The sequence below is a fragment of the Hyla sarda genome, chromosome 7 (genome assembly GCF_029499605.1).
Source record: "Hyla sarda isolate aHylSar1 chromosome 7, aHylSar1.hap1, whole genome shotgun sequence".
Lineage (NCBI taxonomy): Eukaryota > Metazoa > Chordata > Amphibia > Anura > Hylidae > Hyla > Hyla sarda.
The window spans coordinates 118,084,473-118,103,448 of record NC_079195.1 but is presented as its reverse complement, the minus strand read 5'-3'; the positions used below and the strand labels follow the sequence as shown (position 1 = coordinate 118,103,448).

General features: G+C 40.8%; 1 protein-coding gene across 15 annotated transcripts in view; it reads right to left on the bottom strand.

Moving 5' to 3' along the window:
- Positions 1-18,976, bottom strand: part of PAX2 (paired box 2) — a 65,233-nt gene that overhangs the window by 21,023 nt on the left and 25,234 nt on the right. The gene's annotated exons all lie outside the window — the stretch shown is intronic.

The following is an 18,976-nucleotide window of genomic DNA, read 5'->3' as shown; positions in this document are numbered from 1 at the left end:
ATACAGAGGAAATTATTTAATTTTTCAATTTCTTTTTTGTCTTAGCCAGAGTGCTCTGTCCGTGTCAGGAACTGTCCAGAGCAGCATAGGTTTGCTATGGGGATTTTCTCCTGCTCTGGACAGTTCCTGATATGGGCATCCAGTGTCAGCAGAGAGGACTGTGGACAAGACAAAAAAGAAATTCAAAAAGAAAAGAATTTCCTCTGTGGCATACAGCTGCTAATAAGTACTGGAAGGGTAAAGATTTTTTAATAGAAGTCATTTACAAATCTGTTTAAGTTTCTGGCACCAGTTGATTTAAAAAAAAAAAGTTTTCCACAGGAGTACCCCTTTAAGGGGCCTTGTTTCTTAAGCTGTATCTAAAGATTCTGTGACTCCAGGGTTAAATACTACTGCCCTGTGAAAATATAGAATCATCCGCTAACACACATCAGTTTTAACAAACATTTGAAATCCAAAGATCAGCTTTTAAAAGAGCCATGACCCAATAGATAGACGTCTATCTTGTATGTGTACGGGAGCCTAGATCATTTTCACAGCTGTCCTCCCTCCTCTGCTTTATTTATGCAGGGGGCCTTTTCAGATCTCGACAAATCTGTCAGTCTAAATTTGCGAGAGATTATGGCGCTCCTTCTCTTGCACAGGGAGCGATGATATATGATATGTGCTAGCCCTATTGATTGCCTGATCTGGTGGCAGAGGGCCGGCGAAATGAACTTGAAATGAACATCATGCCTCAACTCATTGTGCGTATAATACACTACTTAATCCCACATTTTTCAGCCGCCATGGAATTCAATTGATCAATCATGTTCCACTGATAGTGCTCTTTTAGGGGTTATTGCTGCTCGGCACGCCAACCAGTTTTTATTTATTTATTTTACCCACTGTGGGCTTGGCGATTGGAAGCTGGGTTACAAAGAACATGAAAGGAAATGCCAGGCTGGGAAGAGGAAGAGAGAAACAAGGTCATTAACCTTGTGAAGCCAGGACATTTACAGCGCATGCAATTTTCTATATGAGCGTTATTAGGTACAGTGAGAATTAGTTGTATGTGTCTATGCTGCATACGTTATGTATTTTATGTTGGTTTATGCTATGATTATATATTTCAAATGTTTTCTTTCAGATTTTATTTTCTTTAATATAATTTCTAAAAATGTTATAGAAAATGTAATTGTTGGTAAAGAAGTAACTTTAAGGTAACTTTTCACATTAAGGATACAACAGATACTGTAGTATCCTATATGTGAAAAGGACAAGACCTTAGATACTGTGCTGTTACATGAAAAAGTGTGCGATTGTCCTTAAGTATCACTTGCAAGTGCGTTGGGTTTAAAGCAATCTACAGTGAATCCCTTTTTGATAAAACCACCCAAAAGTCCATAAAAAATTGGTCTTTATTTTTTATATACATTGTGTACGGCGATCTGAACATTCAACACAATATCTAGTCTGGATAAGGGGGTGGTCTTCCCAAAGAGGTAGTTATACTGTAATTGCTATTGTCCCTAATAAATAGTGTAACCTTTTCAGTTTTACACTCTTTCCTTGCAGTGACAGGGTTAAACTCTTGGACTTCCCCAGATGAATATCTTACTTTTAATTAATAATCTAATTGCAAAATTGTGTCTTGTTCTATTACAGTATGTAGTTCCTGGCACCTCCTCCCCCACCACTGCTGCACACTTCCTAATTCCCTCTGAAACCTGCCGGTGTCAGGCATCTTTCCTGGACACCCCCTTGGGGGCCTTTCATAGCGTTGGCAGTTGTTGCAGTTTCAAACTCAATTGTTCTCGTCGGTGCTGAGGCAAATGGAGTCATTAATTACCTTCTATCAGCTGGGCTGAGTTCAGAAGGCGATCAATAACCCAGCGTTTGTCATTCACAGCAGCAAGCGAGCGAGCAGGAGAACAGCTAAACCAATACCCGCACAGAGCACAACAACATCATATAATCATAATACTAGTCATCAATACTGTAGCAGTGTTTTTCTTCACAGAGATAATTCATTCCTTCAAAAACAGAAAATGACTTTCCGTTTCTCGGTCAGAGCGGAGGGAAAAGATGTAGGAAGCTTTGGTTGTAATATCTGACAACAGTCATCACTCTTCAGCTCTCATAGCAGGCATTGGCTGAGCATTATGCAGGGGGATGCTGCAAAGCAGTTACTGCTTTCATAAATGCTTTACCTTTATTAAGCTCATTAATCATAGATTTAAGGGCTAGGGTGGCAAGCTACAGAAGATGTAGGCCAAGGGCATGCAACCGGATGTTGCTGAACTACAACTACTAGGAAGTTCAGGCAGTTAAGCATGTTGTATGTGATGGCTATTTGAGGCTAATGATACCTTTATCTTTTGCCATGCAACTCTACATCATCAATTCTATTGTTTGGCAACTGAGGTCAACCTTTCTGAAAGAAATGGGCAAATCCAATTGTTTGCTATCAATCTTACTAACCTGGATCACATTGTATGTACTCAATGGTTTAACAGATAACATCAGCCTGTCATGTCCTCACATTATAGTTCTCTCTACATTACTACAAATTTTTGCTTAATAGGTTTGTATGAGATTAGAAAACATGACTACGTTCCTCCTAAAACAGCACCACCACCTGTGCATCAGCTGCGACTGGTATTTCAACTAAGCCCCTTTCACTTGAGGTTGTCTGGGAACATAGTTCTTTTTTTGGCTTGGGTGGTGTAAAAATAAAAAAATATGTCATACTCACCTTTCCCTAAGCCCTCAAAGCTCCCAGTCTGATGTCTTCCATTCCCCTGCTTATCACCATTTTCTCTCCTTCCAAGACAAACTGTCTAAATAGGTCCTATCTTATCAGTAGCTGCAAGGGTTGGGGATGGAAGTATGACTTGTTTTTTATTTTTAAACTCCCCCAGGCCATATATAAAAAAGATGTCCTCCACAATACCTTTAAAGGGGTACTCCAGTGCAAAACAATTGTCTTTAAATCAACTAGTGCCAGAAACAGATCTGTAAATGACTTCTATGTAAAAATCTTAATCCTTCACTGGAAGTTTTTTTCTTTTCAAATTTCTTTTCTGTCTGACCACAGTGCTCTCTGCTGACACCTCTGTCCATTTCAGGAACTGTCCAAAGCAGGAGCAAATCCCCATAGCAAACTTATCCTGCTCTAAACAGTTCCTGACATGGACAGAGTTGTCAGCAGAGAGCACTGTGGTCAGACAGAAAAGAAAATCAAAAAGAAAAGCACTTCCTGTGGAGCATACAGCAGCTAAGTACTGGAAGGATTAAGATTTTTAAATAGAAGTCATTTACAAGTTTTCCACCAAAGTACCCCCTTTAAATAGGACTAAGCTGCAATACTGCACACAGCCAAAAGACAAGAGAGGCGCTATTTCTAGAAAAAAAAGAGGAGCTATGTTTTTCTGATCTAATACAACTCGTTTAAGTGTGTTCATGTAAAAAAAAAAAAGACCTTGTCATTTAAATCATGGTCAGGTAAAGATCCCAGAACTACCAGGAATGGTAGCTGTATGAAGGGTTCATGTGCACATACAGTTCCACACAACACAATCTATAGCATATCTGTACATCTGCTGTTTAGTCTGGAGGCCATAATAGTACAGGATATAAATAACTCTTAAAGCTTCATGTTCAGATATTTTTTGAAAAAACTAAACTGAATCCCTTTAAGTAATACATGGAGATTATTTAATGGTCTTTAATCAGGTCCCCGTTAATTAGAATTCATCCGGATATGTATCAAATGTGCTCTATCAATCCATTGTGCAATGAACTACAGTCTACTCCATCTTTACTCATTTTGCGCGTCATTTCTACACTGAGATCTTGCCCCCAAATGTACATCTAATTATCACATAAAGTATAACTCTAATGCCACCAGCCACACTGAATCAGCCTAATACATGATGAGGAAATAGCACTGAATAAAAGACACCAAGTTCTACAGTCAGTGAGCAAGAGAAACCTAATAAGTTATGCATGAAGACAAATTGTATGCTATCACCTAGGTAGCTCAGCAAACAAGGTAAAGATTCATCAACCACACATAGCGGAAAAACAGGCACAAACAACCCAGCAAGATAACAGTTATGTATAAAATAAGAGAAAACATTTCTAGAAAATCCAGTGTAAACTGATATTAGAGAGATGACAGGCCATAAATAAATGTGTTTTCCAGGTTATTGTTTGCAGTCTTCACAAACAAGGTTCAGATCCACTGATCCAGAACATCACTGTAGCCTTAGAGCTCTACAACGTGAACTTTTTCTTGCTTCTTTATCTGTGTGGTTAGTTATAAACTCATTCCATTAGAGTCGACAACTGGATCTAGATTTTCCCATCACAGAGTTTAACACTGACACCAGTGAAACTTTAAAAGCTCACATCTCCAAAGTTCAAAGTCATCTGATTTGTTAACATTTTTAAAGGGAGCCTATTGTCATTTTAAAATACAAAAGAGTACAGGGTGCGCGCCCCTGGATGGAACCTGATGGATGAGATAGTGAAGAGCCCAATCAAAACGCACTCACCTATGCGAGTTGTGCAAATGGAGGCACAACACTCAATGCGCTTGATCAGGAATCCTGTAATCGCGGCTGCTGCGGCTCCCAGCATCCAGGCGCAAATATAGGTAAAAGGAGATCCAAGAAAGGGAGATGAATCGCGCTGCCACAAGAAGTAGATATGGGTACATTTATTGCACACAAAGGATCCACGCAACACGTTTCAAAGCCGTTCTGGTTTTTTCGTCAGACGCCTGACGAAAAAGCCGGAACGGCTTTGAAACGTGTTGCGTGGATCCTTTGTGTGCAATAAATGTACCCATATCTACTTCTTGTGGCAGCGCGATTCATCTCCCTTTCTTGGATCTCCTTTTATCTATTGTCATTTTAAAGCTGTCAGAACCTCGAGTCATTGGGGTGAGTCCCTAGAGGCTTCTCCCTGCCCCACCAGCCTCAATAGATAGATCCCTCTCTCTATTTAGATATGGGGAGATGTATCATCAAAACAAATGGGGAAGGCTCACACCTACACACCTATAGAGGGACAGAAAAAGACCACCCTACTGTACGTATATCATTGTTCAATAGTCATACCAGTTTTAGTAAATGCTTCCCTCTACATTTACAGTTTTTTAGTTAGAAAGCTCTATTAGGTTAAATACGGTAGTCTAGATTTAACCCACTAGATGTTGCATGACAAATGGAAAAGGAATGCTTCTATTGTTTCAAAAATTCTCACTTTCCAAAGAAATCTATTTAACGTAGCGCTTCCTTTAAGTCATGTCTAGAACAAGGTAACATGAAGTACTCCATGGCCATAGCAGGGAATTCTGGGATCTGCCACAGTCTGGTAAATATCTATGCTGAATTCTGTCAGTTAATAAACTGCTTGTAGAAGCACAAACAAAAAGCTAACACAGAGGTTTGTGACCCATGAGGTTGAATGACTATGCACCTTTAGGCCGGAACAGCGTGGAACACGAGTAAGCCTCAGAGAACCTTACAAGCCAATCTCAAATGCCAGCTTTGTTAGCTGGAAGGACAGAAGGAAGGCGAAAAATTACATAGCATGCCGCTCTAACTATGCTTGTTTAGAGAAACTGCTTGCATTTATGAAGTCTTTGGTGCGGAAAGCAGGGTTGCAAATGACTGCATCAGGAGCGACAGTAGGGGCCATTAATTTCCTGTTATGTTTTCCTGTGTTGGGGGCTTTATTAATTTAATTTTACACTGTCGAACAACGGCGAGAGCTGACACTGCCACACTTTCATTTTTTTTTATCACTTCATTCTGCTTGTCTGACATACAGCGGCAAATTGTGAGGCCCAGCGAACACAACAGGACTTCACTCTGTGATATCCATCTAATTCAAACCCACTTCTCCGTTTAACCCCTTCCTGTCGGCTGGCTGCGAGGAGCTGTGAATGGCGGACTGCTGAGACTTGGAATTGAGCCTTGCCTTGTGCATTGACGCAATATACTGCAAGGTGAATATTATTATTTTTACTGTTATATTTAGCAAATTGTTCTGTAATCTGAATCTCATAGAAATTAAGATGTTTTAGTGATACAGGAACAGGTTGAGAGCTTCCCTTTTTATTTAATTAGATAATTTTTCTCCAAACTATTATTAATACAATTTAATAGGGTTAAAGCCCCCTGGTTTAGCTATCTACACATAATGCACTTCTAATGGTCAGTTTTGCATGCTGGAAATGCAGTGTAATCTGCAGGCATCATGGAAGGAGTAGCTGAGCAGAAGGATATATAGTTATGTGGGAAAAGTTCCTAATAACTTTTATTTATCCATTAGTAGAGTACCCGGAGTTTCCCGGTCCTCCTACCCTACCCAAACCTTGTAACAGAGGAAAAGCAATGATAGGAATGACGCTCTTGTCCTCATATCCCCCTTTATATCCCAACCACATATCCCAAGCTCATTTCCCTATCTCATATCCTGTTCTCATAACCCAACCTCATTACTCGTCCTCATATAACGACCTCATATCCTTTCCTCATATCCCGAGCTCATATCACGTCCTCATTTTCCGACCTCATATCCCAAACTCATGTCTCGTCCTCATATCCCAACCTCATAACTTGTCCTCATATCCCAAGCTCATATCCTGTGCTCATATCCCACCTTATATCCCATTCTCATAGCCTGTCCTTACATCCCCTCCTCAGGTGGGGCTGAGCTGTGATGAAGGCATTGTGGGACGAAAATAGAAGGGGCACAGCTTTGCCGGGAGTGGTTTGGGGGAAGGGGTGTGACACACTCACCAGAAGATGCAGAACAGAGATTGTAGAGTAAGGAAATGGAAGCCCCCTAGACTTGCTTGGGACATTAGACCAAAGCACAACTTTTGCAAATGGAGATGGGTTACGGTTAATTTAAACTATTGTATATTTGAGTTGCCATATAAGTAACATGTGCACCAAGTTTAATCAAAATATCTCTAGCCGTTTGGAAGTAATGCTGGAATATACAGACATGCACATACACACGTTGGGGAGATTTATCAAACCTTGTTCAAAGGAAGAGCGGTGCAGTTGCCCATAGCAACCAATCAGATTCCAGCTTTCATTTTTCAGAGGCCTTTTTGAAATTGAAAGCAGCTATCTGATTGGTTGATATGGGTGACTGCTCCACTGTTCCTAGACAAAAGGTTTGATAAATCTCCCTCATTGGCTCTGATTTATCAAAATGCGTGATAGAAAAACTGGAGAGATCTCCCAACAACAACCAATCACAGCTTAGCTTACTTTCCTAACAATCTCTGGTAAAGTGAAAGCTGAGATGTGATTGGTTGCTGTGGGAAAATCTCTCCACTTTTTCTCTCACATTTTGATAAATCAGGGCAAATGGATACATATCTCCCATATTTACATATATGTACATATATATATATATATATATATATATATATATATATATACACACACACACACACATTATATATGTATATATATAGCAACTGAAAAAAGAACATTGCTCAGCTATCTGATGGTCAATCTGTTATTCAAATGGGTAGTGAATGTACATTGCTTCCTGCAGTTAGTAAAGGGCCGCTAAACATAGATCACAATTGGAACAAAGTCAGATATGCAACGTAAATAAATAAAGGTATAATCAATATCAATAGCACAACATCCAATGTAAAATAAAATTTAAAAAAAATAACCCGTTTATAAAAATTGTCTAAAAACAAAGCTGTCTCTGTTTCCCACACCAACCAATCACAGCTCAGCTTTCATATCTTAACAAGCCCTGGTAAAATGAAAGCTGTGGTGTGATTGGTTGCTACGGGCAACATACCCAGTTTTACTTTTAGAAAACTAATGTAATAGAGCTAAGCTTGTCAGCTGGTCCCACACGCAATCTTTTGATTTTACATAGGGCTGCAGGTAGAAAATCTAATGTGAACTCTATAGAAATCGTGATTTATAAAGATATATGTCTTTTTAATAAAGTGTTTCTGTTCATTCATAAAAGGTCACTACAGCTGCCCTTCATTTTAGCAGAAGGGTTCTTCAGTGACCGCACTATTCGCCTGTCATTTCTGAACACACACAGAGATGAATCCCATATCTGGAAAACTCTTAACTTCATAATCAGCTGACGGTAAATCTCTTCCCTGTACTGCATGTCAGGATGGAATGTTTCTAGCATACCCAGCCCTACCACACATATTTCTATGCACCCTGCATGTTGAACACTCCTCATCTGCCATCATTCTGTGGATGCCACCCAAAGTTACCATGGGGTTTCTGTCGTTATGTTCACGATCAGTAAAAATTGCGTTGTGAAACACTGCGGATTGTAGATCACAGTAAAGGCATGTAAACATCACCATAAAGCAGTGTTTCCAGACCATTTTGCCTCCAGCTGTTGCAAAACTACAACTCCCAGCATGCCCAGACAGCCAAAGGCTGTCTGGGCATGCTGGGCGTTGTAGTTTTGCAACAGCTGGAGACTCACTGGTTGGGAAACACTACCTTAGGTTATTTTCACACATAGCACGCACAGCAATCTTCAGATAAAAACCACATTATGTCTCTTTGCATAAAATCTGCACACAAGGCCATGGATTTGATGCTGCATCCAGAGTAAATATTAAAAGTCTCCTGTCACGCGCTACGTATTTCCTCGTGTGAACTACACAGTGAGTTCGCTACACATGACCATACCCTAAAGGGCGTAACTAAAGTTCCACTCTGTTTCTTAAATAACTAAGAAGTTCTGAGTCAGCATGACCACTATTACAAGCACCCAGCTTTCCTCTGATCCTAAAGGGCTTATCTGAACTGATACGTTTCACATATTCCTGTATTATGTCTAGGAAAACTTGCCATTCAGGGCCCTAGAAAATCTGGGTGGTAGCCTATTCAGAGAGCATAGGATACAGTCACAGGTACAGTATCCTGCACATATTGGATGCGCAGGATTTTATGCTGCAGATTTCAATGTGAACATAATGACAGAACACCACTTCAGTTCCTTTGCATGAAATATGTGCAGGATACTGTACGTGTGAATACACCAATAAAAATAACATGCCCTCTAAATAGGCTACCACCCAGCCACCCTTTGGGTGTATTCACACGTACAGTATCCTGTGCATATTTGATGCGCAGGTGTGGTTGCCCAGTATGGGAGTTGTACCCCCGTTCCCTTGCTGCCCTGTCAGGCAGCCTCCTTACAGTGTCCCCTAGGCCTCCCTTGCACCTGTCCCTTAGTGAATATGTCATGCTGCCTGTTTGGTATTGTATAATGTATATAAGGATGTTATAGCTTTAAGAATGTTAACATGTGATTACCAGTTGTCAGATGAGTGTCATGTGAGTGTAACCCGCGAGGCACATTGATGGACTGCCACCACGGTGGCACTATTCTGGTAAACAGGAGAGCGGTGAAGAAAGACTACCTCCCTATACCTCTACACTCCCTGGAGAGCGGGGACATTGTAGAATACACTTCCGGTACAGAGCCTGCGAGGGAAATGGGCTGCAGCCGTCACTAGGCCCCAGAATCCTACGCAAATCCCCTTCGCCTATTTCCCCTCTGAAGATTGGGTATCAGATCCATTTGGTCTCCTTCCACCGAGCGTCAAGGGACAAGTCGACCAATGGTATCCTGAGTCACCTGTCAAGGATCCTAAATATCTGCATCGAGGATCGTCTACATATGTGCCCAGGCCTACTCCTGCTGTTGGGGAGGTTTGGCCTACCCAGCGGGCACCAACCAAAGGGCCTCGGCCTACTCCTGCTGTGGATGAGATTTGGCCGACCCAACAGGCACCTACACATGTTCCACCAGTGGTGCAAGCTGCTGCTGTACAAGTGGTGGTCATAGTAAGCCCGACCATCACTCATTCCAGTTTGTCACATGTGTCATAGAATACCCACGTAAGCCCTATGGAGGGGGCACAATCTCGAGGTCCTAGGAATATGTCACAGACTAGAAAACAAGCTGACGGTCGAGGTTGGGATGGAAAGTTGCCAGTCTGCAGTGCCTTAATCTGGTAGAATGCTTGCTACTTCTTAAGTTAAAAAGACTAACTGTGTTTCATGCGGAAGCATTGTTGTTGTTTCAGGTTATGCAACGTTTAAGAAGTGCCTGATGAACTTGTCAAGAAGTTTATTTGCAACCATATACGTAAGCATGTGCTCGGCTTTTAGCCGTGATCCTTTACTGAGAACTCAAAACGTACCAGAACTGTGGAGCGGTACTAAGAAAAAAATATATGTATTGTCAGAGTAATATATGTTGTTTATCCCATTTTTGCACAGGTACATGCAAAATATTGTTTTGTTGTGTCATCTACAGGCATAATGTAATAAAGTGTATATAACATGTATGTACAAAAATGTCCAAGTGTACAGTGTCTTTTGTTCATGAGAATTTATATAGGAGGGATCCTGACCAGGTCGGGAGAAGCATATCCACTACCTCACCGTCATGACAAATACCAGCTAGGTACCGCGAATAATAGTACCTTGCATAAAAGTTGTATAGTATGTCATCTATTTCAGTCAGTCTAGCATAGTCAAATGCAGTGTATCTTGTATAAACTAGCCTAGTATAATAGCTAGTTAGGACTGTACCCAGGATGTATATTACCAGTCCACAATTGTCTAATGTACACATGTCTAATAATTTTTCATGTCCATGTATACAGGGTGCTATACTGGCCAGACTGTTCCCCGGAAAATATAAGTAAGACACGTTTAAGAGACAGAGTTGCTGTATATAAAGGTAACATTGTTGTATGGTACAAAAACATGTATAGAGTTCTGGGGAGAAGTAGCTAGTGCCAATGGGCCCCAGTAGCTAAGGCATTAGGAAGAGAGCCTCCGGCAGCCCAATCCTCAACAAATGTGCTTAAGTATGCTTAATTGTGTTCAGTATGCAGTTACAAGGTTCATTAATCCCACATGTTTATTACCTCAAAACAAAAGGAGCATGTATGGACATATTCACAAAGTTATACATGGACTCATCCCCAGTTCTTTGTTGTTAACTATTCAGACCTGTGAAGGACATTCGACAATAATGTCATCACCAGGCCCCAGTGGCCCCTTCAAGTCGTCCACCCTGCAGGACTGGGCTCCAAGGAGGGCTGTGTTTAAGAGGGGGAGTTTGTGTTGGCCTAGTATGAGAGTTGTACCCCCCGTACCCTTGCTGCCCTTTCAGGCAGCCTCCTTACAGTGTCCCCTAGGCCTCCCTTGCACCTGTCCCTTAGTGAATATGTCATTCTGCCTGTATTATATTGTATAATCTATATAAGGATGTTATAGCTTTAAGAATGTTAACATGATTACCAGTTGTCATGTGAGTGTCATGTGAGTGTAACCCAGGAGTTATCAGTGACCATGTGACCTAAGGGAGACCTATGGGACCCCACCAGAGTCTCCCCTATAAAAGCTGTGGGAGGAGTCTCTTCTCTATCTTTTTTCTGAGGTCCAGTGCAGTCAAGTCCTCGGAGTGTGTCTGGAGGCCATAGGAGGCCTCAAGTCCGTCCTACAACTACAAGCCTTCAAGTCTACAAGTAAGCTACAGTCACAGCTTAGTCAGTCTTAAGTCACAAGTCAAGTCAGTCACAGTCATCTAATGTCAAGTCAGAGTGACCTGATTAATTGTCAAAATCCACTGCAAGTCCCAGCAAGCCCTTAAGGTCTCTGAAGTCACTGGTCACCTCCGTGGCCCTGGCTGTACTGTATAGACTGTACCACCTGTCACTCAATAAAGCTAACGCTATCCGTAACTTGGCGTTGGAGTCATTATTGCCCCGTGCCTAGTCCAGGATCCAGCAGTACACCTTCGGGTGGTATTGAGGATAAACCATGCCCTGGTGTCACTAATACAAAGGGTTAATGCCATCTGCCCCTACATCACACACCCCATACCACACAGTATTTGAAGCTGTGTTCAGTCATTTAGTTTACCTTGAAATCTGCAGCATAAAATCTGCTGCTTCAAATCATGCGCATCAAATATGCACAGGATACTGTACGTGTGAATACACATCTAGGGTAGGGTGACATGGGCCTTATTTTTCCTACTCTTTGAAGTCAATGGGTAGCAAAATCAGCTGGAGGAAATATGCAGCAAAATACGGCACGTGACCCTTAATGTGATTCAATGGGACTGAGCTATAAGTCTTCTGTAATCCTTTTTGTAAAAGCCCATTCAAGTAGCTAACCTTTTACATTGCATTGTTTGTGCTGTTATGGTATAGCAACAAGTTTTCTTCCCTGTTGCTATTTTATACAAAGTTATCCTGAATATTGTCATCTTGTCCACTTCTCCCCTGGTAAATATGGGTATCCAAATGCACATTGCAGAAGTGCCATAGCTGCAAGCTTATGGCATGTTCTTCCTTTGGTCATGGCTGTTTTACCTGTATTGTTTTTTTGGGGGTTGGAGTTGTTGTTTTATTAGATAATCTTTAAGGAAATAAATGCGGAATCATGGATATGGGGTGCAGTTTGTATACAAGGATGGAAAACTACAGACAGGTTCTGTGTCTCGTGTGGTGCTGTCTTGAAGAGGGAACACGAGCCACAGCCAGTCTACATCTCTGAAAAGGTTGGGATTTCTGAGGCCGCCTTCCAGTGCTGTCAAGGTCACCAGGATTAGGTTCACCGAACGGTCAGAGCGGTTTGAGTTACTGGCACCGCCTGCTGATTCCTTTGGTGATTTTTATCCATCTCTTCCAATGTGTGGGATGGGAAGATAACTCACCTAAGTCAGAGGATCTCTAAACTTCTACAGCACATTGAGGAATGTGGGAGGGTCTCGCTGCCCCCCTTCCTGCCTTCATCTGAATAGCAGGTGAGTTTTTATTACCAGTTGTAATAAGACAATACAGACCTTTCTGTCTCATAGTGTTCCTACCTGTAAGCAACAACAAACATCACAGGCTGCCAAAACAACAATGATCTGCAGGATTTCAGCCCCAGGTATTCTTTATATCCTGTTAACTTGGGCTACAAAAGTTCTATGATGCACAAGGAATCCTTAAAGGTAAGCCTTGCCGGGGGGGGGAGGGGGGAATAATAATTTTAGGCTTTGATGAGTGATACGTCTGTGATGCCGGTGATCCTGGGAACGGGACAGATTTCCTTTTGGTAAGTGAGACTCCTGTCTAATGACTAGGCCTTGACAAGGCCAAAGGAAAGTCGCTGATCCCATGGGTTCTGTTTACAAAGCTTCTGAAAAGTTGCATCTTGGCCATTAACATTTTATCAAATGTTAATCGAGTATCTAATGCACATCTCTTGGCCAGGGATAAGAGCGCCATTTTGATACAGAGCGTAAAATGTCAGAACAGGCAGAAGCAGGTATCTACTCTATTATTTTCAGTTCCCAGTTACTGTAAATCCTGGGTTAACAGGCTCTAATCCTCCAGATTTTGGGTTATGCAGAATTTGGGTTATTAAGAATTTATATTAACCATTACAGGAAATATATTGATGGCGGTAAGATCACCACTGCATTTTATAAAGGGATGATAATAATTATCATAAAGGGATGTTGATAATAATGGTCAGAAATAAATTTGACTGCAGGAATAGATCTAGGAGATAGTGCTACTTTTCTTGATACTGTGTAGGTTAAAATTTTTCCATCCAGGCCAGAAGTGCTGTATGGTTCTCCTTCCAAGCCCGTTATATGACCCGTGGGCTAATTCCACACTCTCATACTAACAATGCAATGGAAATCTTGCCATCCAGTAGCTTAGAATATGGGACTAACCAGGCCTGGGCAACCCACTAGTCAAAACTCCATTGTAACTATATGATCTACCTCTTTGGTAAGTGTTCCCTTTTATACCAGACTACATTATAGAAGTAGAATTCTGCCTGTGAGCCAAATGGCTCATGACATATCTTCATAGATGTTCTCCTATTTATTGCCAATAGTACAGAAGAAAGGATGTGCAGTAAGAAAATACCCTTGCATGATGGAAAAGCAACCTAATACTTGGTTTAAGGGGTCCTTTATTCTGACACCAGTATACCGGGCAACTTTGCATACAGTGTCCTATAAAGATATATAATATATAAGAAAGTGGCACCATATCAACAGCAACCTAAAGTGGGTGCACCCTATTGTTATTATAGGTACATCTCAGGATGCAGAGCCAACAGGTTAATAGTGCATAGCCTATAAGATTATATGATAATGAACTGTGATTGTAGACAGGAAGATAGGGTGATGTTGGTTCATATTAACTAGATACAGGGTATTATTATCTGCCAGTGGTTCCTCAGCCTACACAGGGAGGTAATAGCAGACTGCCATGCACAGAGCTGTTCAGGTAATTGCTTTATATATCTAGAAGCAGTGGTAGCAATCTCTGCACAGACAGACTAGCAGTAAAGCCAGTTCCTTAAGGCGATTTCCTTTGTCTTTTCAATTGCTTGCACATCCATGAGAGATACAGGGGGAGAATGAGAGAGTGAGAGAGGGTGAGACAGAGAGAGAGGAAAAATGTTAATTTGTGAATTAATAGCTTTTCTCAGCGGAATTGTAAATTCAAATGTCACCTAACACAACGACTCTGTGCCGGCCTGCTGAAGAAGCGGTGACAAGATACCACACTTACCCTTACTCCCCCCTTTCCTAGTCTCCAAGATGCTCAATTTGACTCCTCACTATCCTCACTTGCATTAAATGTAAGCGCTGACTTTTCTAACTTTTACTTGAGTGGCAAATAGTAGCAATGGGCCTCCGGACCAAGACTAAATGTAGTTTTGTTTTTTTAATTGCTGCCATTGGTAACTCACAGAACATACAATTTATATTAAGCCCATCATTTATTCATTTGGGTAATACAATGTGAGTTTAACAGGACTTTTATTGAGGATTACCAAAAATCGCTGCCTGCTTGTGTTCCTTGGATGGTGAAGGGTTAAGGTAAACAATAAGTGAGGAGACACTGTTCACATTTTCCATCAGACAAAAGGGTAACATAGACAGAAAAGGATTGTGCCAGTGCCAGGGAGACAGACGGACAGTGAGAATGCCAGAGGGACAGACAGATGCTGCAAGTGTCACAGACATAAATACTGGGGAATAAACATTTAGACATATGAGAGTAAGTATGCGCTAAATTATGGGTAAATAATTGTACTTTTTTGAGCAAGAGGGGTTCACATCTGATATTTATGATAGCGCCTCTCACATGTTTTCTAATGGAATTAACTCTCTGTAAGTTTGGGTTTTAGACATCACTGAAATGAAAAGTTATTACCAACCCAAGCACATACCATCATTGTAGTCAACAAAATGGCTGACAGTGCAGATTTGCCTTTAAAATATGTTAATGATTCAACCAAGCTGTTAGAATTAACCAGATATGTGCTGTGGGGGGGGGGGGGTAAGATGGTGCAAAATTTGTGTCGGAGTGTAGAATTTTATATATGGTTATCCTGGCCTGTGTCAACCAGTTCATCAATTGTGGGAATGGGAATTCTGGGAACATTAGGGCTGCAGAGCTATGACAACATATATAATGAAACCTCTACAGAAGACCACCTCTTTGAGAAGACCACTCCTACATCCAGACCAGATTTCATGCAATGGATTATGCATGCTGCTGCTCAGCACCACTCTATGACACTTGAACTTGGAAAGCAAACATGATTTTATAACTTTGCAAACAGACATCAGCTATGAGACAGGTCTAATTTTTTATATATATATATATATATATATATATATATATATATATATATAGATACATGGGGCCTCGTTTTTTTAAGTAATACGTGATGAAGTTCCATAAAGTTTTACTAAACATGTAGGTTGCTATCATTTTATCGCAAATAATTAATGATTTTTATGTTTTTATTTAGTAGCCATTTCCAAGTCAACATTAGTGAAATAATGTTCCCAAGTACAGAACACGTCCCATGTGAAGCCGTTCCGGAAAACATATCCAAGTTTCAAAGTTTCAGAGGTATAATGAGGGAAAATGAAACCGACAGACTAGAGAGGTGCCAGGGAAGAAAAGCGATAATGCCAGAAGCACAAATACTTTGGAGGACCAGAAGTGACAAAAGTGCGGACTTTTAAGCTTCAGTGGTACAAAGAAGTGTATGCCAGATAACTAGCTGACTTGCCAAGGAGATAGACACTGACACTGGCAGAATATGAAATGGCTAGAGCCAGAAACTTTCAAGTACAGCCATATTTTTGGATTGTAATGCCAATGACAAAATGCTGTGATGCTGGATTTCACACATCAGAAAATTTGCTAATGTACAAAGGTAGATGAGTCCCGATTCCCAGATGTAGCACAACAGCGTTGGTCATTTAAGATCAATATGTTATTTGTGATTTTTCACAGGGCTGCAGGTAACCCAACGGCATTAAATGGGTTATTCGGGATTAGACAAACATAGCTGCTTTCTTCCAAAAACAGTGCCACACCTGCCCTTAGACTTTGTCTGGTATTACAACTCAGCTCTATTTACTTCAATAGAACTAAGCTGCAATACCACAGATAAAGTGCTGCTGTCTCAGGAAGAAAGCAGCTATGTTTTTTTTATTGCCTTTGATATAACTGTATATGGTAAAATCCCTTTAATTTATTTTAATAGTATTCTTCCTGCATTCACTCTTTGTACTTTTTTTTATAACTTTTTATATGTTTGCACAAATATTTACACAACACTATGTATAATTAAATAAACATAAACTAAGTATCATTGTATAAACATTTACCATTAAAAATCTCTGTTCCTGTGTTCTCATGTTTTGCTAGGCTATTCTCCAGGAGCAGTGGCCATACACCTGTAGGATTAGGCTGATTTTCATTCAGAGCCCTGAAAAGTTGGGTGAAAACTTTCATTGTTTTCACCCAGCTCTCCTCAAAGTAGACATAACTAAGAAACTGCGGAAGAGATAATAATGAAACCACATACAATAGGACAACTCAAGGACTTATCCAACCAGGTGATATTTTTGTTTGGGGGGGAAGGACAGGCAGGCTCTTCAGTTAAACCTGGGAGATCCGAGAGGCAAGGCCTGTTGCATCAGTCTCAGTTACTCTTGGCACAAGCAATTCCACCATTCTGCTGTTTAAAGAGCATGCTGTGCAATCTCAGGTAATTTGGTCCATCTTGGGGTTACAAATAACTGATTATGTCTCTTATGTGCGGCACATAATATAAAGGGCGCGATAAAAACGGAAAGTCGCAATGTAAAAAAAATAAAAACAAAACCTCTTAGCCTAGCAATGTGTAACCTGTCAACACAGCAAAAAATCTAACAAATCTATAAAGAGGAGAAAAATTGCTTGAAAATGATGCTGCTTCAGTCAGTTCTAATACCCACAACAATATACCAAGTTGGTTATAAAGCCAAGAATAAGGCATAAAACCTGAAACATCATGAAAATAATAATAAATTTATTACAAGACCCAGACAGAGTATGCCACCAAATTCTCATTTTAACCCAGTCGCTGTCGAATAATCATTTGCTGCTAGGATGTGATTAAATGCCGTTTGTTTAAGATATCTTCCTGCGCTTGTTTCTGTTTAACGGTGGAATCCGGGAAAATGTACAAAGGAGAATTACTTGGCTGATTTCCCTTAACTCTTTCAATAAACAAGGGTGAATAGAAGTGTTCGGCTCTCCCTCTCTCTCTCTCTAACACAGAGCCGGTGCTGTGAATCACTCTGCTGCCTTCACCCAACCAGAGAGTTTGGCTACATCATCCTGACACATAATTATCTCTACTCTTCTTAATCATCCGTGCTGCTGCTACTGTGTAATGAAAGCAGCAACAAAGATGACAGAGTAGAGGAGGACTTTTCACCTTATACAGGATAGCCGAGAAGCATGTGTATCTGCAATGTATCTATATTCCCGTAAATTTATACTTTCTTAGAACTAGACCTGTCGCAATATAAGAATGAAGCAATCATGCCGGTATTGTACGATTCTACGTCAAATCATATCACCAGGCCAAATCAGAAAAGATCTGGCCAGTGGGGCCGCTGTATCGCCTATTGCTGCTTTAAACAAATAGCAGTCTGTAGAATGTTTGGCTTATATTAGTGTGGTAACGTTTTAGGTAACGTCCAGGCTAAGGGTAGTATGGAGGTAGTGTCTATATGGCACATGGAAAATGGGAGTCAAACTCATTCCTGCACTGGGGTTCTCTGTAAATAAACCTTGCCATGTAAGAATAGAAAGACAGAAACTGCCCCAAAGGATAAAAAAAAATGCTGCATCTTAATATCTATTAATTGTGGTGCTGTCGAGCAGTAACAGTAATGGCTGCTTCCAGTCCCAGACACTAAATCTTGTAGTGTAGAGGAAAACTGACAATTCTGTCTACAAATTGAAAACCTAAAGGGAACCTGTCATCACTCTCATGCTGCCTGAAGCACTAGTCATAGGGAGGTCCCCAGCAGCTTCTCCCCATCCCACCAGCCTTGACTGATAGCGCTCTTCTTGTTTGGGTATAGAGAGATAGGGAGAGAGCTAAAGGGTATAGAGAGAGATCAAGCGTGGCAAGCAGAATCTGCTGGGGACCACCCCTAGACTGGTGGTTCAGGCAGCATGAAAGTGATGATAGGTTCCCTTTAAGTTTTAATTTGCACCCAATTAATAGAGATTAAGATCCAGCATTTTCCATTTCAAGTGAATTATAGACCTAATATCATATTACCCAACACATTTAGAACTATGTCTCCAATATCTGTGGGCAGAATATAAGACATACAGGCTGACATTTATCATTGTCTTTAGACTGTTTTTTGTGTCTAGAAAAGGCGCAAGCAGGGTTTATTTGCGCCTTTTTGCGCCTTTTACACATTTCTGCTGATTTTGAGTTGCAATCCACTGATTTGGGCAATACACATGATATGGAAGGGATTTATCAACTGCACCTGTTTGTGAAAAGGTGCAAAAAAGGCTCAAAGCCACTGAAAAGTCTCT